We start from the raw sequence: 27,542 nt of genomic DNA on the forward strand, positions 1-27,542 counted from the left end.
ATTACTTCTCAGGGTATACAGAAATAAAAATGTTCAAAGTGAACAAATACCGGTACATTATTTTTGTTCCCTCTTTGTTGTTGCTCATGTTCAAAGGTCTTTTATCTGTAAATGAAGTTTTCTGTCTTATTTCTTAGTACTTGTTTTATCTGGGCCTACCGGTAGATGATTTATAATAAATGTATTTCACATAATTCATTTTTTATTCATTTTTTACAGGTACTGTGGTTTCTCAGGGTGCTGTAATTTACACTTTGTAGGTGTTTTATCAGAGTGCTGAACAGGCCAAGTTTTTGTGTCAGGCTGTGCTCTCTCTTGCCTTTCAAAATTGTTACTGTATTAAATTTATGAATTTGGTTTCAAAATAATTAGCAAAAATTATGTAAGGCTTAGCCGCTCCCCCATTTTTAACAATAACTTCTGCTACTCCTTGAATTATTTTAAGAATGCATACATGATAGATAAATGTGGAAAATCAGCTAGACAAATGCAAAGTTTTTTTTACTTTTACTTAAAGTAGTAGTATGTTTTTATTCACACTGAACACTCAAATTTTGATTGGCATTTTCAAAAGATCAATCACATCACATTATCATAGGTCACAATGCTTGTAACCCCCTTCCCCGATTTCTTCCTTGATGAGCAATATCCTGCACCTCAATAAAGTTTGTCATTTTGGTTAAATGGCCCTCAAATGTTATTCAATGAATCAATCTTTATTACACAGCACTTTCAAGTATATTGTCACAAAAATAATGACTCTTTCTGCATACACAGTCAGTGATTGATCTTTATATATTGAGGGGTCATATATTATCAGTGCTTGCGCAACTTTTAGATGCTAGAAAATCTGTCTTGGAAAGCTGAGACACTGTGATCTTGAAAGTATGCATGTCATTTATGAGTGGTACCTCTACCATACAGCTGCAGCCATTATGCTATGTCCATATTGAAGTCCATCAACTTTTTCTAACCACTGTATACCTCACAATGAAACCTGTCACAGTTTTATTAAAAAGTGTTGTTTTTAAAAATAGAATACTTAAAACAGCAGAAAGGATGATAGTCTAAAAATTGATTTTGGTATTGCATCAGAAAATTTTACAGATTTTATGGCAAAAGAATTGTGACCTCCTTGTGAAGGAATGTATCATTTCACAGTGGTTTGACAAATTCTCAGTGTGAGCAGATGAAGTTTAGAAAGATATCCAGTGTCACAGAAGGGTTTCAATGTAGACTGCAATTTATTCTTCAGTTGACTTCTATATAGGATATCAACAGAAGTTTTATTAATTTACCAGTGTACGTGAGATGTTGAGATCCAAGAGTAATCTGTCAAAATGAATGTTTTTTTTTGTTAGCCTGATTGTATCATTTGCAATGTAAATGTTTTAGAAAACTTTTAAAAGATATTTATTTTTGGTTTGGTGAGGCTTGCCCAGAACCACTGATATTTACTCCAATATGTGAAGCCTGCATCAACCATTTTATACCCTTTGAAAATACACTTCTTGCGCTCCATCACCATTGTCATTCTTCTTGTTTTTAGAAGTATGGAATCTGTTCTATGCGTGATCCAAGTCAAAATTGTGCCTGATGATAAACTTTTACGATAGGTATCACATGAAATGTGGTGTTTATTTTGGTGTCGTAGGAGTGGATTGTATTCAAATCTAAACGGAGCCCTACAATTACAAACACAGACATCTTTATCAAACCATAAGGCGCATTAACAATAGGGACGAAGGCGTTTCCCAACCGGTGTGTGGAGGGACTGTGTATCAAAGGACGCGCCTCTTTATGACAACAACTCAGCGCTACCCTATACCCGTTAAGAGACTGATTTTTGCGTAGGTCAGCGGAGGGGAAATTCTTGCTCTGGCTCGCGAGAATGCTTCACAACTGAACTATGCAAACCACATTTAATTTTTCTATTGACTCAAATTACAATTCTTTGTAGTACTTTTCTCCTTGTAATAAGACAGAGACCTGTCTAGACATGTCATTTACGTGTAATTTATCAGTATTTTTGCTGTCAGATACGCAAATGAAGGTTACAACAAGATAGCATTGTCATATTTGCTTGTGTGTGTAACACCCTATACGTGATGTAGTTGGTATGGGGTTTTCCTTGTCATTGCCATGGTTTTCTAACTTGTTTCCGGTTTCTGCAACAAGAAACTTACCATGACAAGCAAGTTCTGCCTTTTTCTATGAAATTTATAAGATCATTGTACATGTCTCTCTGAAAGTTGTCTGGAGATTTGTTGAAAGCTTGCTTACCAATGGTGAAATGTAAAACCAGCCCAATGAATTCAGAAAGTAATTAAATTTGACTTGATAATTGTAAATGACAATATGGATTACAACAGTCAAACAATTGATGTAAGTGAGACTAGACATTGCAAGCATGTGTCATCATTGTAGAGTGTATAATGTATCTTCAGAACAACAGCTGAAATTTTGTCCACGGTCAGCAACATTTGTACAGAGAATGGCAGCCACTTGAAATTAATCACACTGTGCTGTAAATGTCTGAATATTTGTTTCTGTTACACAAGGCAAATAAAAATTGTGAGTATTAAAAAGAGATTAAAAGCTTTTCATATTTCCTTCAGCATAGAGCATGGTATTGCCTTCAAAATGTCAATTGGTATGAAAGTGTTTGTCAATAGCTCTCAAACCTCTGGCGTTGAGAAGCTATACAGTAAAACCTTACATTCATAGTCATATCATTGGGAACCTAGAGATTTAATCCCTAGATACCAAGTTATGAATTATGAATTCAGTGTTTCCTCTGAGTTTGCAGATTTATCTGTCATGTCATGCCTTCATCGGTGAATACTTCGGTTTGGAACGCAGGAAATAATTTTTATTATTTATCTTAATCAAGCATCACAAAATACATGACCCAAATAAAACTTGTTGCATAATTTGCAATATCTGCCATGACTTCACGGAGATATCAAGGACATCTTTTACTACACAATGACAGTTCAGAAGATGCACAAATCCACTGTGCAAACTTGTGTGCATTCTTGGACAATTTTTCAATGATTGTAACAGTAGGGGTGACCTATTGACCTGAGTAAAACTTGTTTCCTGGAATAAAATCTTTATGAATTTACCATTTAGTCATCATGTGTAATATAATCAAAATTTTTCTTTGATAAAAAGTACATGATGCATTCAGTGGTGACTAGTAGATCAATAAAAGCCCCTTTTGCTAAAATTTCTATCACTTTGCACCCCAAAACCAAAGAGTTACTTTTGGTCTCTCATTTTTCATCCTAGGGCTCTCTTCTTTACATGACCTTAGTTTTTATGATTTCCTGATTTCAAATAAAATTTTCTGATCCTAAAATTTCTTTATTTTGAAAAATATTACATGACTCAAAGCTCATGTACCCCCCCCCCCCCCCCACCAACTTCACTTGCCCCAGTATGTTTTCATGGTTCTGAACTTAAACCATTATGATAAAAACAGATTATGCAATGATTTGGCATATCCATTCTGCACACAGCCAAAATTATGTGATACAAATTTTATTTTTTACGAAAAATTCAAATAAAATATAAATTTTGAGGCTTAACTCAAGTTATCGCAATGGTAATATACACTGTAAGTAATCCAATAACATCTCAAGATTAACAACTCTGTTGATATGGTACTCAGGTAGAGGTGACCTTATCTTTGAAAATCACATTGTTGGTCATGTCATGTTAATGTTCGATAAACACTAAGGGTCATGAACGTTGTTACCTATGCAGGAAGATGATTGCAAAATAGTACTATACAATTTTCAATGAAAATAACACGATATAACCATAGAAACTTCAATTGGACATTCAATGGGTACATATACAGATGTTGGAAGCTTCTTGTCTGCGAAAGTACCACATTTGTTGCTGTAATTTACATAAAAATAGTGAAGTCAACGGCGCAATTAGGCATTGCAATATATGTCCCCTTCCCTCTTTCTCATCATATTTGAATATTCACTGATGCAGCTATTGCCGTAAGAGCAATATCACTAGAAGTATAGTGCAAGAATAACATGGGAAGGCAATATGTATGCACTATCAATATCACTATCAATATCTGTGATCATCCACAGCACAGCTAGCCAGCCTTATGACATGATAAAGTGACAGAAAACACTACAAACATTATTTCAAACCATGTAAGATTGTGTTTACAAAAATGAAGGTTTGGTTCAAAGAAATTCAGTAACCTCTAGGCCTCCTCTCCTTGATATGGTTTTGCCACCTCAGTGTGGGTCAAAGTTCAATGTATCATTCCCAAAGAGTACCAGACTGCTACTTGCCATAGAGATTCTGAAATACTCACACAGTATAAAGTGCAATTTCCAAGATGTTCACAATGCAAATAAAATGCAGTAGCTCCAGTTTCATGAATAATATATTTTGAAGGTTTCACTTCCGATTACAGTTTTCATTTATTCATCATTTAGGAATTGCAGTGCTTGGTATTATCGAGCATTTTTGGACAGTTTGAATTTATATTAAGGTGTAATCCATGGTTTCATTGGATTACTTTCAACAAATAAAAACACTTTCATATAAATAACATTTGTTGGTGATGAGATCTGATGTTTTCTCTACAATTCTGACCAAGGAACAACACCTTTGAAAACAGAATTCCATTCAGAAAAAAGCTTTGTTTTGTGTGTAATAAAATGATGTGACAATATCATTAGATATGGCAGTGATGTCAGAGAGTTTTGCTTTTCTATTTTATCTTCAAATACTTCATGTGAATATGAAATCATTTTTATGTAAAATGACAGTATAGATGTGAGCCAGTTTGAGGCTGGTCTGTTTGTTTTCTAATTTCTTTACATAATTACATCATTCATAGACCCCCCATGGTCTATCTTATATCCAGGTAACATTCAACTTGGTTGCAGACAATCCATACTCTAGTTGTTCTTCAGTAAATGTTTTGGGGAATAAAAAAGAAAAGGATAGTTTATACAGTCAAACCTGACTACAGTGGTCACCCAAGGATCCAACAAAAGTGACCACCATATGGCAAGGTGGCCTTTCTATAAAGGGTAGGTGTGGCATTACTTTCAGGGTAGGTGATGTGTTGAGTGGGGAATTTACAAACAGATAGCAGCAGTAATATTAATTTCAATGTCATAGATCTTTCAAAAGTCATGATACATACATGTAACTACTGAAAGAATCAATTTGCGACTATAAAATCAGTTTAAAGGGATGCATTTCTTAATTGCTTTCCATTCAAATTTAAGCATGTTTTGAAAGAGGTCATTCAAAGTCAGATATGTTGACCATATATAAACAGGTTTTGTTTCAAATTGGAGCAATTCCATATGGTCATTGATCAAACAAGAGAGGTGGCTGTTTTGAAGATGGCCTTTAAAATGCCTCAGGACCGCTATGACCACTCTGTAAGGGTGACCTGGGTAAGACGGGATTTATTGTATATGAAAACAGAATGCTCAAAGTATACTTTGTACTATTGTTGTTAAACTTTGAAGCTAATCCCATTTGTCCCTGGTGTTTGGTATTATTGCCCAAGTTACTAATGTCAATGCTGAACAGATTTAAGCTTTTGATAACACCACATTTAATTTAATCTAAGGCACAGTGTAATTTTGCAGATAATTACCAAATTATCCAAAAATAGTCATATTTTACAAAACTAAAAAATTATGGTACATCATTGATATGATAGCACAGCGTGACATCTTATCTTAGAAAGCTTTTATTTCACAAACTTTGATGTATATGAGTAAAGATTAGTGTTATGGAAAAAGTCACTGCTGCAATGACAGTTTCAGTTACATCGACATGTGGTGGTCTGAAACAAACAATTACTCTTACTGTCACCAACATGCAATGTCCAATTTCACTGACAGATTTTGCATTGGTGAACACTCATGAAAATCAATAATGTTGAATCTAAATTTCTGGTTTATTTGAAGCATGAACTAATTCTCATAGCTTTATGAATAATACATGATCATAATTTTGTCATTAATCTATCATAGCGTAAGTCTCTGAAAAAGAGAAAAAACAATTTTGAAAATATGATTTCAGTGAAATTTTGGTGAAATTCCAAAATCAAATTTCTTGTGTAAATGGTAATTACAAAGTCCAAAAATCTTTGCAAACACTTCCATATACTTAATATACTATACATTGATTTTAAAAAGTCCAAGCTATTTGTCCCAGTATTCAAAGTATTATAAACTTATATCATGAACATGATGACATTTATTTCTCTTGGTGAACTTGAAAATTTTATTTTTGTGAACAAAAGTGCTCTTCTCTGCTTGTTATCACCTTTTCAGACAGAAAAAGCCTCATTCTGTTTTATATACTTTTTGGTCAATTCTGTTGGGTTTTTTTTTTGCAATAACTCAATGCATGTTCCCTCCCTTATGAACTTTAGTAAATTTTGACCCCCCCCCCCCCAAAAAAAAAAAATGGTTTTGTAAAAATCAACCCACTTATTTCCTCCAACCCTCTTCCCTAGAAAAAACGAATGCTCCCAAACCATACTGAATGGTAGTCTCGCATGCTAGACCTCGAAACCTGCGTGGGGTGCAAGCGGCGAGGCCGCGAGCAGCGAGTAACTGCAGGTTACGAGGTCTGGCTAGAACCGACGTGCTATATATACTGTCCAATAGAATGCTTCGAAAATCGGCTGGATGAAAGAGTACATCTATTGTTTATTCATGAATGTAGGTGGAGCGTCTAAAAATAGCCTTTTGAATTTGACTGAATGATTGTGTCATTCATCCAGAAATGTTTCATTCGAAGTAAACTGCCTTACGTTGACCTCAGACAGTAGTACGGCTTTATGAAATCACGGTTACGCTATCCCCAGTAACCATGATGAAAAAAATCTGCAAAAATGATCTATGCCGTTGAAGAAAGTGGTGATGGACAGCCTGAAACCGAAGCAGGAGGTAGCCATGACAGATTGTCTGGAAGGAGACGATGTTTCCGTGAATTTGCCGACAAGATATGGCCAATCTCTAATTTTAAGATTGCTCCAGCCTTGCTTCAATGCTTGCGATTGCATTTTGTTGATCGTCGACATCCTCTATGGAGTTTGCTTTTTCATTTTGCTCCGTTCAAACGAAGCTCAGACTTTGGGCCCATTCAACTGCCGATGAGCTGGTGGTAAATGGCCTCACAAATTCTCGCCGTAGATTTTTGCTTGAGTGTTTTTTTCGGCGCAGATACGTGAAACGTGGTGGACAAGTACAGTGAAAATGCGTTATGGCCGTCTGTACGCGGTGGTCCAAAGTTATACTTATTAGCATAGGAAAGACAGCCCACTTTTGACGTCATCACATTCCTGAGCAGTGGTTCTTGCCAGACCTCGTAACCTGCGGTTACCCACTGCTCGCGGCTTCGCCGCTCGCGTCGCATGCAGGTTCGAGGTCTGGCATGCGAGACTAACTGAATGGTGAGTTTAGATACAATGTTTTTCTTTAATCCCAATAAAACAAGACTTAGTTTTTTTTTGCAACTGTCTATAATGCCAATATATCTTAAGTCAACAAGAAACCTGAGAGCCAACTAACTTTTTAACAATACCCTTATGATAGTTGCAGGCATATGTGAACAAATCAAAACTTTCCTGTTTATCGATGAACTGACTTAAAGGGTGAGTCCTGCCACATTTTGAGACTTTTTCGTTTGACTTGGGGCATATACTAAAGTTTCTGGTTGTCAATGAAATTGGTATTAATAAAACAAACATTTACACACAAACTGAAGCTTATTTGAGCGGTTTTAGACGGTGTATTATGTTATTTCGACGAAAACACGGGAAAAGTTGCACTTTTCGATTTCCATCATGGCGACATTTTCCGGAAATTGCCGAGCTCGCCCCATTTTGGCGTAAGTAGCTGTGACGTCACTAATAGAATGGGTGATGGTGACTTCGTGTATTCAAAGCCTAAGCACATAGCGAAAATATTCCGCCAGGTGTGAACTCATAAATATTCATGAATACAACAAAGTATAAAGTAGTCCCCAGGGAACACAAGGTGTCATTCCTCACACAGCCATGGCGCCGACGACAACGAGCTCAGGATGGTTTCAGCTTCCACCCTTCATACCAACAGTGCAACCTCGGCGACTGCCATGCCCAGGCATTTCAGCGCATGGAGAAACCCAGACTCAACGACTAGTTCTGGCAGTTGCTACGTTCATGGCCACCTGTGCCGGGCACTCAGCTCCCCTTACTGTGCCACGAGCGTTTGCCGGTATAGCGTCCATCAACATTAGTGGGGATGTCCAACCCCCGTAAAGAAAGCGTTCAGGTACGTGTATTTTTAGACTGAGCCGAGTATTGTGGATGGAGTTTATGTCAGATATTACAAAGACCATATGACAGCATGGATGCACACCCATGATGACAGTGACATAGCTCTTCATCATTACAATTTGTGTGTGGCAGTGGGCTACTCATTTTAGCTGTACGGCAAATTATACTATTGCAAGTTTATTCCACGTTGGGCACAGTTGTCCCATTACTTTCATGCGAGAGAATTGAAAATGCATATATTACGAGTAATATATGAAGTCTAAGAGTTTCTTGCACAGTTTCTTACAACGCCCACTATTTTTCTTTCATGGAATGTATATTTGGTGGCTGCATGCGATGCCCACCCTGTCTTCCCTGCGAGGGAATGATGTAGTCCCTTGTGAGGGACGGAATGTAGAGTAAGGTGGCTGCATGCGATGCCCACCCTGTCTTCCCTGCGAGGGAATGATGTAGTCCCTTGTGAGGGACGGAATGTAGAGTAAGGTGGCTGCATGCGATGCCCACCCTGTCTTCCCTGCGAGGGAATGATGTAGTCCCTTGTGAGGGACGAATGTAGAGTAAGGTGGCTGCATGCGATGCCCACCCTGTCTTCCCTGCGAGGGAATGATGTAGTCCCTTGTGAGGGACGGAATGTAGAGTAAGGTGGCTGCATGCGATGCCCACCCTGTCTTCCCTGCGAGGGAATGATGTAGTCCCTTGTGAGGGACGGAATGTAGAGTAAGGTGGCTGCATGCGATGCCCACCCTGTCTTCCCTGCGAGGGAATGATGTAGTCCCTTGTGAGGGACGAAATGTAGAGTAAGGTGGCTGCATGCGATGCCCACCCTGTCTTCCTGCGAGGGAATGATGTGGTCCCTTGTGAGGGACGGAATGTAGAGTAAGGTGGCTGCATGCGATGCCCACCCTGTCTTCCCCGCGAGGGAATGATGTAGTCCCTTGTGAGGGACGGAATGTACAGTAAGGTGGCTGCATGCGATGCCCACCCTGTCTTCCCTGCGAGGGAATGATGTAGTCCCTGTGAGGGACGGAATGTACAGTAAGGTGGCTGCATGCGATGCCCACCCTATCTTCCCTGCGAGAGTATGGAAGATGTAGTAACTGTGGTCACGGTCACGGCCACGGCCATGGCTAAATCGTGACGGATTTCTCCCTGTGAGGGATTGAACGTAAGCTTATAGTAAGGTGATGTATGTAATGCCCACCGTTGCAGTTTTCGGAGAGGAAACTTGTAAACATTTGAGGTGTGCTGTTGTGAAACTGCCTTTCTTTCCTTTTGTAGATGCGGCTCCAACTGTCGGAGTTACAGAAAAAGAAAAAAAAAAAAAAGTTCGACGAGTTGGAGAAGTCAGTTAGTACATCTCAGCGACAGAGTTGAAGTTCTTTATCTGTTGTGTCAATTCCTGAGGGAATTTTGTTGTGGTATAAGTTTGCAGAAGATCATTAAAGTGTAAATGCAAAATAGATTGTAGTTTCTCAGTAGTGGTTCCCTTAGACAGGGGGGCGAATACTAAAAGCCCTGGCCTTACGGCCGCCTGCCAGTTGCAGGATCCTGTCTGGGGGTGCCCTCTATAAATTTTACAAGGGCTTTTTTTGCTCAGTCTGGCTTTCCAAACTGAAAGATGTATTATACAGTTGATCAGTGTTTAGCGTCGGATAACCTTTACCTGGTAAGCCAGAGGGCGCCCCCAGACGGGGATCAGACACGCGTGTTTCTACATAGAAGCAGTTTTGGCAGGAAGGAGTAAGTTTCCCATGACGACTTGACCTTCAGAAACCTAAATGTGTTCATTGCAGGAGAAGTACATAATCATTTGCAGCTTGGCATTTGTTGACTGAAATTCTGCCAGGTAATCCCATTTTACCTTTGGCTCTCCGAAGGGGTAAAAGTATCGGAGTACGGAACTCCGTGCAAGGGCATCTTTAAAGGGGATTGTTACGACTACCCATCGCCAGCTCCTGTGACACGTCAGAAGAATTTGTCATGCAAATAATTCTGCAAGTTCATTGCATCCGCTATCTATGACAGATTGATACCGGAGGTTATATAAGTCAGGGTATAGTATAATGGCTGGGAAGTTTTTGTGAAATGATTTCTTCAATGTCCTTTATTTTATATCGATGTGAGGATGGGGAGTGAGGAATGGGAGAATTAGGATTGGGAGAATAAGGATTGGGAGGTTGAGAGTTTATGGTAGACTAGGTTTCAGTAAGGAATACGTTGTGTTTGGTGTGAAGCAACGATGCTCGCATCCTTTCCAATCCTTCATACAATAGGCAATATCATTGAGCGAAGTGATTAGGCTTTAAATATTACTTTATTCAAAGCCTAAGCACATAGCGAAAATATTCCGCCAGGTGTGAACTCATAAATATTCATGAATACAACAAAGTATAAAGTAGTCCCCAGGGAACACAAGGTGTCATTCCTCACACAGCCAGGGCAGAGAACGCAGGGAGCTAGGAGGTACACTGTTAAGGAACCATTTGTAAGTCATGACGGTAGCGGAAAGGAAAGTTTGGTTTGTTTGTTTTATTTTTGTTTTAATTTTGTTTTTGTTTTTGTTTTTGTTTTTTTTTTATCCCACCCTCCCTCCCCTGTACATTGTGTTAAAAGGCTACTTTGCTCATGATATGCCGCAACGATGCTCGCATCCTTTCCAATCCTTCATACAATAGGCAATATCATTGAGCGAAGTGATTAGGCTTTAAATATTACTTCATTGACTATGGAGATAGTGATAATTTCATGAGTGAAAGCAGTGCAACTGAGAATATCATCGTCACAGAAGATATGACAAAGCTGTTCAGAATTTACAGGCCTATGGAAGACCGGTCACGACATGCGACATGCGACCTGCGACTTCAAAACTGCGACCTGCGTCCTGCGAGTTTGACACATGCGACCTGCGACTTCGGCATTTAGACCTAGGTGTAACCGCGACTTCACAACAGCGACCTGCGTGTTTGTCAAACTGCGACCTGCGACTTCACAACTGCGACATGCGACAACAACACGTAACGTTTCATGGTGTTTTCCTCAGTATTAGATTGGAGGCGTCTTGCGTGAACTTTAATCCTTTGAGCGCCAAAGTCGATTTTTGTCCCCTTTATATAATAAACCCCTGTCAATTTTTCTCCAATTTTGCAAAAATTTTGGGAAAAACCTGTAGCCAATGAAATGTGATGTCGATTTGGTCCAAAATTATCAAAATTTACAGAAAATTCATACAATTGGTAAAATTTTGCACTAAAATTTGGTGGGAGAAAATTACAGCGCTCAAAGGGTAAAACGTGGAAATGAGATTTAACGTTCAACATCGATCAATTAATAAGCCATTGCTTTCGCTTTGGTAAATCGTTCGCCAAGTCTGGCAAAACTCAATTCATGTACACACCAGTTCACTCATTTTCATCTGGAGATATAATTTTATGACGGAAATGTTGACAGTACGTGTTAATGCATGGAAAATAATATGCTACGTGATAGGCATTTATGTGTTTATATTATAATTTCAAATTATTTTAGATATTCTTCGTCTGCCTTACCTCGCTTCTTTCCTTATGTTATCGACAAACCTTTTGATTTTTAGATATCTCTGGTATTTATCCTCATTTCACTGTGGTATAACCATCTAGCTGTCTGTTTAATTCATCAGTTGTCCCCCCTGTATCATAACTGCGTCAGTGTCATTGCAAACATTCGAATTTTCAGTTATTGTCGTTCATTTTCTAACATTTCCAGTTTTGTTCCAATTCTCCAGTGATTGATCATCGGGTGTTGCCATCTTTTCGTCTAATTTCATTTTTACTTTTCGTCAAAAATCGAATTGATCCAACTTTTGTTCATTTGGAAAAATAAAAATATTCTTACTGGTTAACTTCGGACTACATTTGTCTACACAACATATGCAAAGTAAAAGCAGTTAAAATACTACTGATATTGACAGAAGTGCAATCCAAACATATTTGCTAACCATGAATAGCCAGTGACCGACTTTCTTTATAGATAACGCGAGTTAAAACTGTAAAACAGGACATAATTAAACCCTCCTACAATCCTATTTTCAGTGTTTAAGCCTAATATGTACATACTATAATATGTACATATTATTTTTTGTGTGTATATAATATTTTAGATCATGTAGGCAGAAGGTTCCAGAAACTATTAAACACTGATGTAGACGTTTAAACCCTATTGCTATTGCATTATTTCAGAGCAGTTTGCCTTTCGTAAGAAGGAAAATAAATTTGTGCTCTTCGTTTGTGGAATTCTCTACCGTCACAGCTTCATGCACTTCTATCGCTGGTTGAATTCTTTCGCTGGCCGATTTTTGCGTAGGCCAGCGGTGCGAAAATTATGCTCTGGTCGCGAGAATGCGGTAAACCGGCTGTTTTAATATAGTGCAATGGTGTCCCTCGTGTTTTTCAGGCTCGTGTTCAGAGCAATGGTGCGAACAAATCAAGACTGATATCGCAGTTTGACAAACACGCAGGACGCAGGTACTAGGTCGCTGTTGTGAAGTCGCAGGTTAGGCCTGCACTGTGGTCTAAATGCCGAAGTCGCAGGTCGTATGTTTCAAACTCGCAGGACGCAGGTCGCAGTTTTGAAGTCGCAGGTCGCATGTCGCATGTCGTGACCGGTCTTCCATACAGGCCTGCAAATTTTAACAGTCGGAACCTTAACTTAAACGAGAACAAAAGCGGAACTCTTGTTGACCGTCGCGTCAGTGTGACAAGCCCACCGTGACCACAGTCAAACACACCAGTGCACTACACCGTACACACAACCGCAAGCTAACAAATATAAATATGTCTGGAGTTGCCATCCAACCTTATTATTACTTCTCAACACAAATTGCCTCGTTCAAAATCTGTATATAAAAATTTGAATTACACCATGACGCTTGTAGATAAACGTAGTAGAGATCAAGTTGAAAATTGTCCACCGTTTAAACACACATCTTTCCTATCATTCAACAGCTGGAAGTGGAACAGGCTGAGGGTCATGTTAGCATAAACACTGAAGGTAGTATTCTCGCCGCAAAATCTTCAGTTTGGCGTTATAAAACCTCACATGAACATTGGCACTTTTAAAAATATGTGACCGTAAAGACATGTCTAGCCAAATTCTCGGGAAGAGATACATTAAAATTGACATGATGTAAATATCGGGACCACTGGCACCGAGGTCGGGCGGCTCAGCCGGCCATTTCTGTGACGGAGTGATCAGCTACGCTTCCGCAGTTTTTTTTCTTGATTAAGTGTCAGCGATATAAATCACAGTGTTCATTGTTTCATGACTGCGAAATTCTCAAAGAAGCTAAAATATTTTAGGGGAGACTTAGTCGAACAGAAGGGAACAGATGACGACAACGCGACTGCTTCGTCAACAGTATAAACTTCTTTGCTACACGTTGTGTCACTGTTACTGGCAGCGCCGTGCTGTATTATACACAACCTATCGTTCAGTCTCGCAAAGAGTCAGTCAATCACTACGTAAACTTTTTAGGAATATAAAATTAGATATCTCCTAACGTTACTAATTATAGAGTCACACATGCATGGGATCTAGTACTTGTATTCATTTATTTATTTACAATCACTTTCGTAAAGCATCTGAATCGGCGATCAGTCTTGGGGGATGTAAACACGGCCATACTTCTCCGCGGTCCCCGCATCCTTGACATGTTTTGGGCAACCTTTCGCAGTCTTGCTGCTGTTCTCGCTCTTGTCCACAGTTGATGATGATACACGCGAAGCTTTCTGGTGACAATGGTCGTACTGGTATGGCATTGCGATTACATAATAATCGATGTAGTAACTCCAGGAATGTAAAGTCTATCTTACCGTACATCTGGCTTCCGAACCGTGTTTATTCTAAGTCACGGCACTCGAAAATGTGCACCGCAGAAAACGCTTGTCTGAATGCCTCTTTTCCGACCCTTTCTTGTAATTTTGTCAAATGCGGCTAATACATCATCCTAAAATGCAATAAACTGACAATGGCTGCAGTTACTTCAGCCACCAAAGGCGTAACTTCATGATATGGAAGTTCTACCAGAAATTTTGCGCTGCGCTGTGCGGACGGTCATGGAAGGCTTATGATGAACAACGAAATAGATGCTTTGCGAAATCGCGAAATAACGAAATGACAACATTTCCACAACCCCAAAATTTTTTTTTCAATAAAATCTAATATTTAAATAATGTCCGTGACCGCAGCAGTTGGTTTACTGGGTTTAATGAACGGATTAGGTATGTAATGGAATATTTTGAAGTGACTTCAATCACGGTCGAACTACAAAGTGATACATGGCGAAATCATGGGCCGCCATGAAAATATCAGTATGAACACGTACTCCCACAGTCACTACAGTACCTGTTCAGTCAGGGCAGTTGTGAAGCTTCACAAATCTCTCTCGAAATAAAGCCATAACATTTTGGAATTGAGGTTTTTAATCTTCAAACACTAGCTGTCGAAACGCAGCTATCTGTTGGCGGGTAGCGTGCGTAGCTATGCGGTGGCAGGGTTGACCTTTGATCCGCAAAGCTCTGCATGCATGGCAGGGCACAGGCGACCCAATAAGTATTACTGAGTTTTTCACACTGTTTTCTCTATCATTTTCTCTTCTTTCTTCATGCTCTGAATGATCGGAATAAATAATATAAATGGTTTACATAACGTAACCTAGCCTCTGTGACTATTTACTTTACACTTCATTACAAGGACGTATATCTCTCATACACACATGCTGTAATTAATTAGTCAACACAACTAATTATGCTAATCCATGGACTTATCAGACGTTGGTCAACATCGGAAAGATAGGTTTTAGTATTCCATTCCTATCTTTCGCGATGTTGATCAACCCGTAAAATCCTTGATAAGTCCACGGATTAGCATAATTAGTTGTGTTGACTAATTAATTACAGCATGTGTGTATGAGAGATATACGTCCTTGTAATGGAGTGTAAAATAAATAAAGAGTCACAGAGGCTAGGTTAGGTTATATAAACCATTTATTTTATTTATTCCGATCATTCAGAGCATGAAGAAAGAAGAGAAAATGATAGAGAAAACAGTATGAAAAACTCAGTAATACTTATTGGGTTGCCTGTGCCCTGCCATGCATGCAGAGCTTTGCGGATCAAAGGTCAACCCTGCTACCGCAAAGCTTCGCACGCTCACCGCCAACATGCAGATAGCTGCGTTTCGACAGCTAGTGTTTGAAGATTAAAAACCTCAATTCCAAAATGTTATGGCTTTATTTCGAGAGAGATTTGTGAAGCTTCACAACTGCCCTGACTAAACAGCTACTGTAGTGACTGTGGGAGTACGTGTTCATACTGATATTTTCATGGCGGCCCATGATTTCGCCATGTATCACTTTGTAGTTCGACCGTGATTGAAGTCACTTCAAAATATTCCATTACATACCTAATCCGTTCATTAAACCCAGTAAACCAACTGCTGCGGTCACGGACATTATTTAAATATTAGATTTTATTGAAGAAAATATTTTGGGGTTGTGGAAATGCTGTCATTTCGTTATTTCGCGATTTCGCAAAGCATCTATTTCGTTGTTCATCATAAGCCGTCATGGAAACGTCACGTGTCGCGCGTGTAAACTGACCTGAGATGAACCGTCCACGCGACCCATTGAGTACAGCTGAGGGCACACAATCCTCTGGTAGTGTCACTTTATATTAAAATAGTAAAACGAGAATAAATCATCGGAAAATGATACAGCTGATTAAATCTTAGCAATCAACTGACCAATTTCAGGCAAGGCGGACTGCCCCCCCCCCCCCCCCCCCACGGAGGCTACACTTATACTTTACAGTCATACCGGTTTACTCACTTACTGTGTAGAGGATCCTTGACTTTGAGGTTTCAAATGTGTTTTGATATCCCGGCGAGCTTATGGTAAATACTGTGTACAAGTGAAATGTGTGTCTCACAGAAAGCCGGCGGCTGCACACACACTGGCATCATGGCAGATCTACTATTCCCCCGGGCAGCGCAGTAGCCATGGCAACCGCCGACTAGATTGAAGGCAAGGACCGTCGTATATATATACTTCCGCCTATGCGCACAGAAAACGTAAATCCTAGCATTAGCCCTGTATGGAAACTTCGTGCATGAAAAACTAAGAGCAAATTTATTGCTGTCATTACTTTTGCTTTGTTTGTTTTTGGGGTTTTTTTCACCCTTGATGAAATGAGATAGTGCATTGCCTCAACACAGCGGACTGATTTCAGTTAGAGTTACTGTAGCACTTGTAAGCTAAATATAGACCAGTTACCGTGTGACGCGTCGCGCTGTGTGGGAATATCTTGATGTCGCTGTACTAGGAGTCTGTAGGCCTATAAATGTATGTAAAATGTGCTCTTTCGAACAAGATGGTTCAAGAGTAGTTCTATGTTTTTACGCGTCCGGTCTATGCCGTCGTCCGACCCTAAACTACAGACTAAACCTCGAGCTACTGCAGCTGAGGCTAAACGATGCGTGAGATTACCAACCAGCTTCGAGCACCGCCGCGCCATCGAAAATTTTACGTAAACAGGCATTGATGGATTATTTAAGTTTTTGAGTGTAAGTTTCAGAAGAAGAGTACAGTTTCCAAACCATTTTCAAGAGATCACGACATGGACATTTGCTTTCCACCAACTAGCGACAACCTGCCAGCAGCAGCAACACAGCAGGACAGCACTTGGACCTATCTTGGTATGACAGGTAAGGACATAAACTGACCTCATCAGTGTTAGCGATTGCAATACATAATGCCACATAATGGCCCTAGTATATGTACAAAGGGATATGTGACTCTTGTAAATCTCTCTTACATGTAATGTCACATAGTTCACACAGGCGCTCCTTAGCTGGTAGTCTGCTAAGTAGATCGATTTTAGGCTTGATTTATTGATCCCGTAGTCGATATGCCCGCCACTGCAACCTAAATACTCACAAGGTGTGCAACACAATCACTCAAAAAACACACCACCCGATTTGTCTACTGGCCGTGCGCTCACACAAAACATTCAGAACTACACTCCCATATACCTAGTTGGATCACAAATTTAACCATCTCCTCGAAAATCACGCCAAAGAGCGTGTTACTCGCGTCGTCTTGAAGAAATCGGCCGTGTTTTGAGACCAAGCGGGGTGAAATGCAGCCTGCAGAACGATTCTACCATATGATGTAATTTTTTCCACTGCTGATTGGCTAATCAACGGCCAAAACAAAGGTCACTGCAAGACGTCACTTGTGAAGTACAGTTGAACCAATCAGCAGTGGAAAAAATTACGTCATATGGTAGAATCGTTCTGCAGGCTGCATTTCACCCCGCTTGGTCTCAAAACACGGCCGATTTCTTCAAGATGTCGCGAGTAAAACGCTTTTTGGCGTGATTTTCGAGGAGATGGTTAAATTTATGATCCAACTAGGTATATGGGAGTGTAGTTCTGAATGTTTTGTGTGAGCGCACGGCCAGTAGACAAATCGGGTGGTGTGTTTTTTGAGTGATTGTGTTGCACACCTTGTGAGTATTTAGGTTGCAGTGGCGGGCATATCGACTACGGGATCGATAAATCGAGCCGAAAATCGATCTACTTAGCAGACTAACCAGCTAAGGAGCGCCTGTGATAGTTCATGGTCATGTCGAAACCTGAAGGACATAGATACATTTTTCATGTAGTTTTTTGAGTAATAATTACCACGGTGACTATTGATGTATAGAAAAACGTTCCGAGCCGTTGTCATGGGCGACAACACTTCCTGTCAGTACTCAGTACACATGAGAAATTGTCCGGCCAAGATATCGGTCTTGGACTTTCGGGATTTTATGAGTGATGTCCACGCTTAGTAGTCCTTCGGTTTTTATCAATAATAATGAAATTTGAATTTACATTCAAAAATTGAGTAGAAATGAGAAGAAAAAACATAGGCTCCTGTTAATGCCTTTGAACAAAATACGACATACTTAGTATATTTATGGAACAATAATTGTAATAATTGTACACTGGTATAAGCTATATATTTATGGAACAATAATTGTAATAATTGTACACTGGTGTAAGCTATAACCGTGATTGATGTGACGACCCTGTCAGTAGTGTACCGGAAGTAACACAGACTCAGTACAAGCACGGTCCCTCCCAGCTGCAGTACTGTAGGGTACGTCAGTATATAGCTCCAGGTTTTCGTGGTGGTGTACCCAGGCAAATCTCAAGATACAGGACTGAAGCTGTAAGCGATCGACTTTTCATAGTGACTTCTAAAGGATGGTTTCTGAGCAAACACATGCGTCATGGGCGCCATCTCACTCTCATCACATCTCATTGAGTATAAGTCTACTGTCCAGTTGATCCATTGCGCGTATATCAGTTTGGGACAATGTTACATCCAATGCATGATCGAAGTGTTTTATACATCATGAATCAAGTGACATGTTCATTCATTCATTGACTTCAAAGTTACGGCGTGCTTACAAAATGTAATTGGGAAAAAATTTCCCTACGAAGTTCCCATTAAATGTCACTTTCATATCTGTCACTTATGTCAGATTGTCCGATGATTTGCAATGCAATGCAATAATGGCTTGTCATCACTGTCATCAACAAAAACAACAACATAAACAATGATAATAATAGTAATAATGATAATAATATTTATCGCTTACTTGTAACATAAAGGACGTATATCACATTTTGTCATCATGAAAGTGATCTAAACATGAGTTTAGGCTTTTTCTTACATGATAATGATAAAAATAAAAATATGCCATTTGGTATTCGTTGTTTGCCTTGGTTTAAACTTTTAGAAAGGGTATTTTCTCATTTAGAAGTCTAGAATGTTGTTTTGTGCCGTGTACCCACATATTTTCATTTACCTGTACTATTACAGATCCTTAATTATCTATTAATGCATGGAAATAATGATTTGGTCATTTTTAAACTCTGAACTTTTAACGGTTAGGGGACTCATAGTGGATGATTTTAATCTTATTAGGATTGACAGTCTGTAATAATGTTCAACATGATAGTTTTAACCCACTGTCATAAGGGCCTGGTCAGAATTAACAGGGGGGAGGCCGGTGCGATTCAAAACCTGGATGCATGAAAAATACTGACCCTCCCCCGATTTCTTGCGCAAAAAATGCTGACCCTCCCCCGTCTCCTTGCGCAAAATCAAGTGACCCTCCCTTCCCTGTTTGCTGTCTTCAGTCCCCAAAAAACTGTCTTGTTCAGTAGGCTGTTGTCCTCCTTCCGTATCGACTGCACAGGCTGTTCAGTTTGTTCTGTGTCTTCTGACATACAAGTATCATCAATGTCACTGTCTAAGGAATCTCCAATTTCAGCTAGCACCATGGTATCTTCTTTGTCACTATCAATATCGGAATCAGTATCATCATGCGTCTGTGAGTCTTCCTCCCAATCTGACTCTTCATCATTCTCAGCTGGCTCTTCATCATTATTAGCTGGATTTTCATCTCTTGTCACAAAACTAGTTTCATCTCCATGCAAGACTGTGCAATACTGGCACTAATCAGGGCCAGAAAATTACGCTGGTCCGAGGTCCCGGACCAGTGATTTTTTATCCCGGACCAGTATAAAATTACCCCTTAAAAGTCCGCGGACCAGTAGAAACGGGAGTCAATTTACTTCGCAAGGGAGTTTCCAGTGTTTTCCCAAGATTGTGTTCTTGTGTCTTTTGACGCAAAATTGGAAACTACCGGTACGTCCCCAAAATACGGGAGTAACTGGGACGCACTAAAATCAGGCCTAGAATTTCACTGAAACCAAGAGTCCATTGTGAGACTACGTCTTCTAGCTACAAAATCAGTTACTCTGTAGCGATTCATGATATGAGCAAGGCGATGTGCGTCCACTAGCCACTGCACTGGGCCCTGGGCCATGAACTCTGACATCTTACATGTAAAATGTAACGTGGCAAAAACCAGACCGTAGTCTCACCTAAAAATATCAGCAACCCCAAAATTGTGTGAAAATATTATATCTCTGTCTATCAAAGTAGTATTTTGCAGTAAATTTCTCTGGAAGGAGTCTCATTATAAGTTTCCGATCGTCCGTAGCAAGCAAGCTTTCGAGTTTAGAAGGTCACCATGCTAACTTCCTTATATAGTCAAGACCCCCTAGCTCGATTGTAGCTGACCTTAACAAGAACCGCCTAGCTTGTCAAAACAGCTTTATGGCAATTTGCTATTGATATCAGGGAAAAAGTTCTTCTCAGATATTTGGTGTTTTCAACCTTCTTTTATTTTTGCAATTTCAATGGAAAAGAATCAATCGCTGGGCAATTATAAAATGAACTTTATAGCTATAGTAAAAATGTTAAGTGTGTGTACCAGAACTTGAGAAGTCTACCAAGTAAATGTTTATGCAGAGTGTCTATATTACAAAGATTGACAGTTTTTTGCTGTATGTAAATCCCAAGCAAATCTGATAGAAATGCATATATAACATGAGTACGAGAAATGAATCATTCTCGTATTGTTATGCAAATTTTTGAGGACCAGTGGATTTTATCGTGGGACCAGTGAAAAAAACCGGGTCACTGGTCCTGGGACCAGTGGGGAAAAAGGGAAATTTTCAGGCCCTGACTAATGAGTCTTACTTTCTCCATCTTTTCATTCTTTTAATGTCTCAATATTTTTGGCTAAAATGTACTTGTCAAGCACAGCAACTTTTTGTTTCTGTATTTGGGCACTTTTATACAGGTTTATCCAATCAATATCTGCATAGTTCTTCTGAAGCTCTTCTCTTGTCTGCTTTATGTTTTGATTCTTTCGTTTTTCTTTCATTTCTTTCAGATGTTGAAGATGCTCTAAGTATGATAGTATCTCCTAACAAGAGGCTCCTTTACTATGTACTTTTCTGAAAACTCTTTCACTTTTTCTTTCTTGTCATTGGAAATTTCTCCTGAATCAATAAAATATAGAAAATAAGGCAATGACATAAGTTAAATGAAATGGAAGTCTAAAATAATGCATGCAAATAAAATTACCCTGACAAGATGGCCAACCTGATATGGCTTTTGCACTATTCACTCAAGTATAAAAAAACATATTGATAAACTATGGGTGTATTTTGGATCTAACATACCTGCTGCAAATTGCCTTTTTAGCTGTACCCTTGGATGAAAATCATCAATTCCATATCCCAAAAACCTCCTTAAGATATAACAGTGCATTTCCCAGAAATGGCAAGAGCGCCCTCAAGTGTCAGCCATTCAAAGAAAGCAAAAGGGCCTGAGCATGCGCTTATCTTCCTTCTCCTAAATGGCTGCAGCCCGTGCGGCTGTGCGCAAATTGGGCTCCGCGAATTTAACGGTATTTCCGAAAAATTATGGCGGACTCGAATGTTTCTGGTGCAAATGAGTTGAGAGACAACTCTAGCACGTATAACGAAAACTCTCAAGCCCGGCCTCAAACGGGTAGAGGGATCGGATCGGATGCGATCATAGAGGTATCGACTGTCGACCCGAAAACAGTACGTAACAAGCCATCTTCTGAAAAACCTCACAGAAAGGTTACAGGTAACAAGCATAAACATGATAAGACCGGTGAGTCTAACAATAAATCCGAGGATTCGGATAGTGAAGCGTCAAGTACAGACTCTAGTAGTCATGACTCTGAGAGTAGCTCTACATCCAGCTCAGACAGCTCTGATGACGTCACAGATAGCCATGCTGCAAGGCAAAGGCGGTTTAGCGAGCGTGAGCCCGCCAAAACTGAATCTTACGCCATGTTCGATCTGGAGAAGGACACGAGTACATGGCAGTTACCGCCAAACTTACAATCGTATGTTGATAAGAATTTCAGGAAATATGTGAAAGACAAAACCCTGAAAGAAACTGTTATGGATTTCCATCCAATTCCTGAGTCTGTGTCACTCGAGGTACCTAAAGTTGATGGTTATATTGATAACTTCTTCCAAGCGAAAGGTTACAGTATTGAAAAAGGTATCGATAACTCAATGTGTAAAATCCAACAAAAGCTGTTAAACACTACATGTATGGGTCCTCTATCCCAATTGTGGAATACTATGCATTCCATTAAAAGTGGCAAGGCAAATGAATCACTGGATTTGGAAGACACTGTAAATTTAATTGATAAAAGTACAGTGATGCTCGTTGGACAAACCAACGTTGCAATCAACTATCACAGGCAAACATCAATGCTTGTCAAGCTCACCAAGGATATTAAACAAGCCCAGGACATCATGAAAAAATATGGTGACTTGCTACAGAAACCTTGCAGTGGTTTGTTTGGTGAAAAATTTGAAAAAGTCATCACCAAACTAGCAAAATCAAAGAAAAGAGCAAGAGAACTTGCAGATGAATTGGAGACCAATCAATCCAAACGAAAACATGTAGTATTCACCAAAAGAAGCCGTGGTAAGGGCACCACATATGGAAACCAACCCTTTCGAGGTGGGCCCCCAAAGGGTAAATGGTCCTCTGCGGGCCAGTCCAGTCAGAAGAAATCACAACTACAAGAACCAACACAACAACAAGTGGGTCACAACAGTAAGACAATTACATTTGTCAGAGGCAAACATAAGTCAAACCATGCCACCGGCAGGTCGGTTACAGGCATATGTTCTAAATTGGCAAAAACTGACAAACGATCCATACATCCTATCAATGGTAAAAGGATACCATATAGAGTTTTTCTCCATCCCATTTCAGGCAAAACCTCCACAACAGCCAAAATTCCCACAAAGAGAGTCCCTTCTGATTAGGCCAAAAAAAAAAATATGTGCTGTTCCGATCACCCGACCTACCCCGATTTTATCCCCCCGACCCTAGACTTTTTAGAGCATCGTAAACCCGGAAGTAAAACTGACGATATGAAAAAAACATGAAACGCACGAAATCACGCGAGAACTATGACGAATCGGGCGAATCACGCGAGAACTATGACGTCATAGCAGGCCTCGTCTCAAACAAAATGGCGACTCGCAATGCACACAACGTGTATTCCATCTCATTTCGCAAATGCGATCATGGCGAAGAAAGATCGATTTTGTCTTCCGTGAAGCAGAACCGAACGTTCGAAGAAATTTTGGAGGAACACCATCCAGGTTTTTCGGAATGCAAAATGTACTCGATTCGAGTTGAATGCGCCAGTGATGCTGCTGGTCCGTGTTGGACGTACAACAGACAAACATACAGGTTGGCGAGGCTACCAACAACTTCAACGTAAAGTACGTTCGTTTTTCTTGCGAGCGACTGCAAAAAGGCGAGGATTTACGAGAGCTTGAAGACTTGGTGAAGAACACTACTAAGAAAACCATAAATGCATTTCAAGTTTTGATGGCAGGTGGCCGAGAGTTTGCAACACCGAAAACAAGCAGGTCAGATTTCATTTTTAAAGGTCACTCAATGGACCTGTAACTTTGATTTGGAGCAGTACTCGTGTAACACGGTTATTTTTACGACGTTCTTCTAAAGTGGCCGGTTCACAAGATATGTTGACACCATTTTAGAAATGCAGATTTAAGTATTTATCGAAGCAGATTCCAGCTTTGTGCTTAGATTTATTGGGAATGTATAGAGAAAATGTACATGTAATTTTTAGTGCTGCAGTAGCTGAATACTATTCAGAATGGAGCGATATTTGTTACTATACGACAGACGTAGCACTTGAAATGTGGTATTTTTTTCATGAAATACAAAGTGACTTGGTTTGTTAGTCCTAACTAATGAAGTTCTGTTTAAACACTTTTATTTCCAGTGCTGGAATGAGAACAGGATTATCAAGGAAAGACGAGCTGTACAATAAATTGGTAGGCGAATTTAAAGATATGGGGCTTGATTTTCCCAAGGCTCTTGCCAAGACTGATGGAGCATATATAGTGCAGGTATGAGTTGTGTACATGTAACACATCTTTCTTGATTTTGCTGACTGTCTGTCTCTCTGGTTTGGCGTACAATATACTTGTACTATGTACAGCAAGAATAATATAAAATATGAAAGCTTTACATGTTGATATAAAAAAATAGTAAAGTTTTATGTGTTTTTATGTCTGTGTGAAGCATTTCAAAATGAATATACTTGGTTCTTTTGTTTGTTTCAGAAATGTTTTATTTCAGATATTGGAAATACTGTTGCTTTTCAATATCAATGCCAAAAGTATTGAGGTATGATTTCAATACAGTTTTAATAGGTGATGGTGCTAATAACCCCACAGAAGCTGTGGTAGTGCAGTAGAAATGTAATGAGGTGTGGTGTACTATTGATGCTGTGGCTATTTATTAAAACCATTCAAGGGACTCAGTCGCTCATTTTGACATTAATTTGGGTATTTTAATTTCTTGTAAAATGTTATTTATTTTGTTCTGCTCCCTGATATATGCATAATCACCAGTTTTACCAGTTCAAACTCTCTCCCAGTACAAAGCCATAATATGTAACTTTTACTACAATGCAATTTTTGGTACATACCAAAAATTCAGTGATGGAAGTAATCATGCATTATGTCCAAGTATAGGGTGTGAGTTGACTTGTAACAACTGGTGGTTGGGTATATATCAGCGAGCAGAACAGAATATTAAAGCAATATTTCAAAAGAAACTAAAATAACGAAAATAACATTAAAAATGAGTGACTTTGTCCCCTAAATCCTCTTGGGTTTAAATGCTGCCTTTCTTGATCTTGCTTTAAAAACAAAGCTGTGGAATGAGGTGTGGTGACTATTCCTGCTATTAAATTTTATAAATATGGCTTTTATTAAAACCATTAATGCTCTTGGATTAAAATGCTGGCTTTTCTTTCTTGCTTTTAAAACAATAAAAATATTTTAAATATGTCTCTGATGAAGACATAACTATGTTGAAACATTAATTATTTGGCCAGTCAACATATCTTGCATACACTGTACATTTATGTAAAGTACTGAGTACTATACTGCTACATGCCAACTTAAACAGTTGATTGGTCGAAGAATGGGTGTTTCAACATGCTTTTGAATGTAAACAAGGGACAGTACATGTAGTCTACTCTCTAATAAACAATGGAATGTAATAGGCACTGTTCTATTCAATAGACTGCACTGCATTCAAAATAGTTAAAATGCTTGATGTGGACATTAAAACATAATGAGTGTGTCCGATTTAGTAACACTTTTGTTGCATTTACATATTACAGGTCATCTGCAATGCCTTGTGGTATGTAACCAATCATCATCAAGTCATTAATGATGCAGCTATGAAGAAAACAGAAGTGCTACCAATACCTCCTGTGTTTGAGGACTACTATGGCTTTAATGAGGTGAAGCGCAAGAAGATGAAATCTTTGCCTTTATCGAGTATGGAGCTCAACAGTCACAGCCAAGCGTTGTACAGCATATTGTTGAAACCTGTGATGAAGAGCAGTCCAGCCTGGAAATCAATGCATGACAACGTACAACAACTGGCTGAGTGTTTCCGTACATATAAAGTGCATCTAGAACACCAAGCTGCAATGCAAGATAAGTACAGGAATCTTGATCATCCTGTGAGAACTGTAGCTGAAAATGCAACTGTTGAACATAGATCCAGGGACAAATTTTCAAGGACAAATACTACAAGCTACTGAACAATGATGTTGTGGCAGCTGGTATACTAAAACCAGTTCTGTTCGATGAGTCTAAACATCTCAATGAATGCTTTCAAAATCCAATGCAGCGTTATCGTTTTTTGCAAGATATGCAACTGTCAGTTCCAATAGATGTTTTCAGGTTCTGCCCTGGTGGATCATTTATAACAACCGTGGCTGTTGTTCAAGTTACTGAAAACCGCTCTGATGCTGAAATGCTCACCCAGGCAGCCAGACTTATCACAGCCATGAAACCAGAATTGAAAGAGTTTCACACCCTAGCACAGAAACGAGCATTCAGGGAGAAGCTCAGCCGTGTCACTACTGTATTACCAAGCATAGCAGACTTGATTTACAAGGAGCTTACTATAGATGCAGCCACAGCAGCTCATCCAGAAACACAACAGCGGTTGCGTCTTATCTTTTTGGGAGAAGAAGGACTACTGACTGATTTACGACACTTGAATGCTGGGAGACCAACAGGTACATTTGATGTATTTTTTGACAAGCTTGCAGAACTAGTTGATGAGGTAACTGCTGCAGATGAACGCCGTCACAATGTAGGTCATCTGTCACAGTGGATCTCATTAAATGAATTGATCTCACAAGCCAAGGAAAAGTGCCCAGAAAATACACCAGTCCCATCAGCCAGTCTTGTACGACTTCAGTTTGCTCCCAGAAATCCATATGTGCATTCAGCTCTCAATTTTACATCTCGCATTCAAGTTCAGTACAAAATACAAAGGCGACAACTGAGAGTCCAGCATCCAGATGATCACTACTGTGCAGCTTTGTTTAAATACTTAAAAAACAAAGCAGTTGAGTTAGGGGATAAGGCTCTCCTGTTCTGCTGTGATGACAAAGCGAAGATCCCATTTGGTGATCCAGGTATTGCTGTGTCCACTGGGGTGCGAGGTAAGAAAACCATAGCACCAACGACCACCACATTGGTTGCTGCAGATCATGACATGACCAAAGGATCATTAACACCATCTGTTGTCCTGCAAGTTGATATCCCCGACCAAGTTGAGCATTCCTTTGTACAGGGAAAGTCACCACCATTGTAAACGATTCTGTTTTCCAGCAATCAACACCATTCAGACATGCTGCTGTGTTGGCGAAACTCATCAGAGAAAATAACCCTGATTCAACATTGGTCATGAAATACACTGATGGTGGAACGGACCACAGAAACACCCTTGAGTCAGTAAAGTGTGCATCTATATGCCTGTTCAAAGAACTGAATTTGGACATGTTGGTCATGGCACGCTGTGCTCCGGGGCACAGCTGGACAAATCCGGCAGAGAGAATCATGTCTATACTAAATCTGGGGCTCCAGAATTGTGCACTAGAAAGAAGAGCATGTGATGAGAAGACAGAGGTAGAACTCCGCAAATGCAACAGTATGGCAGAAATAAGAACCATGGCTGAAAAGAAACCAGCTCTACAACTAGAAGAGAGGTGGACTGAATCAGTTGAACCACTGCAGGCTACTATCCGTAACAGATTTATGCGACTGAAACTTAAAGGTCAGCCCATCACAGCAATTGACCCAGTCACTGCTACAGATGTTGACAAGCTGAAACGTCACCTGCAGCAAC

The 27,542-nt window shown here is 39.6% G+C and overlaps 1 long non-coding RNA gene across 1 annotated transcript; it reads left to right on the forward strand.

The window, feature by feature from the left end:
- Positions 1-23,518: 23,518 nt before the first annotated feature.
- On the forward strand, positions 23,519-25,899 carry LOC139128256 (uncharacterized). The gene is made up of 4 exons (XR_011551236.1): positions 23,519-23,719; positions 24,100-24,226; positions 24,443-24,506; positions 25,513-25,899. It is a non-coding gene; the product is annotated as an uncharacterized lncRNA (long non-coding RNA).
- The last annotated feature ends 1,643 nt before the right edge of the window (positions 25,900-27,542 follow it).

Source organism: Ptychodera flava, unplaced genomic scaffold (assembly GCF_041260155.1).
Source record: "Ptychodera flava strain L36383 unplaced genomic scaffold, AS_Pfla_20210202 Scaffold_46__1_contigs__length_1169225_pilon, whole genome shotgun sequence".
In the NCBI taxonomy this organism is placed as follows: Eukaryota; Metazoa; Hemichordata; class Enteropneusta; family Ptychoderidae; genus Ptychodera; species Ptychodera flava.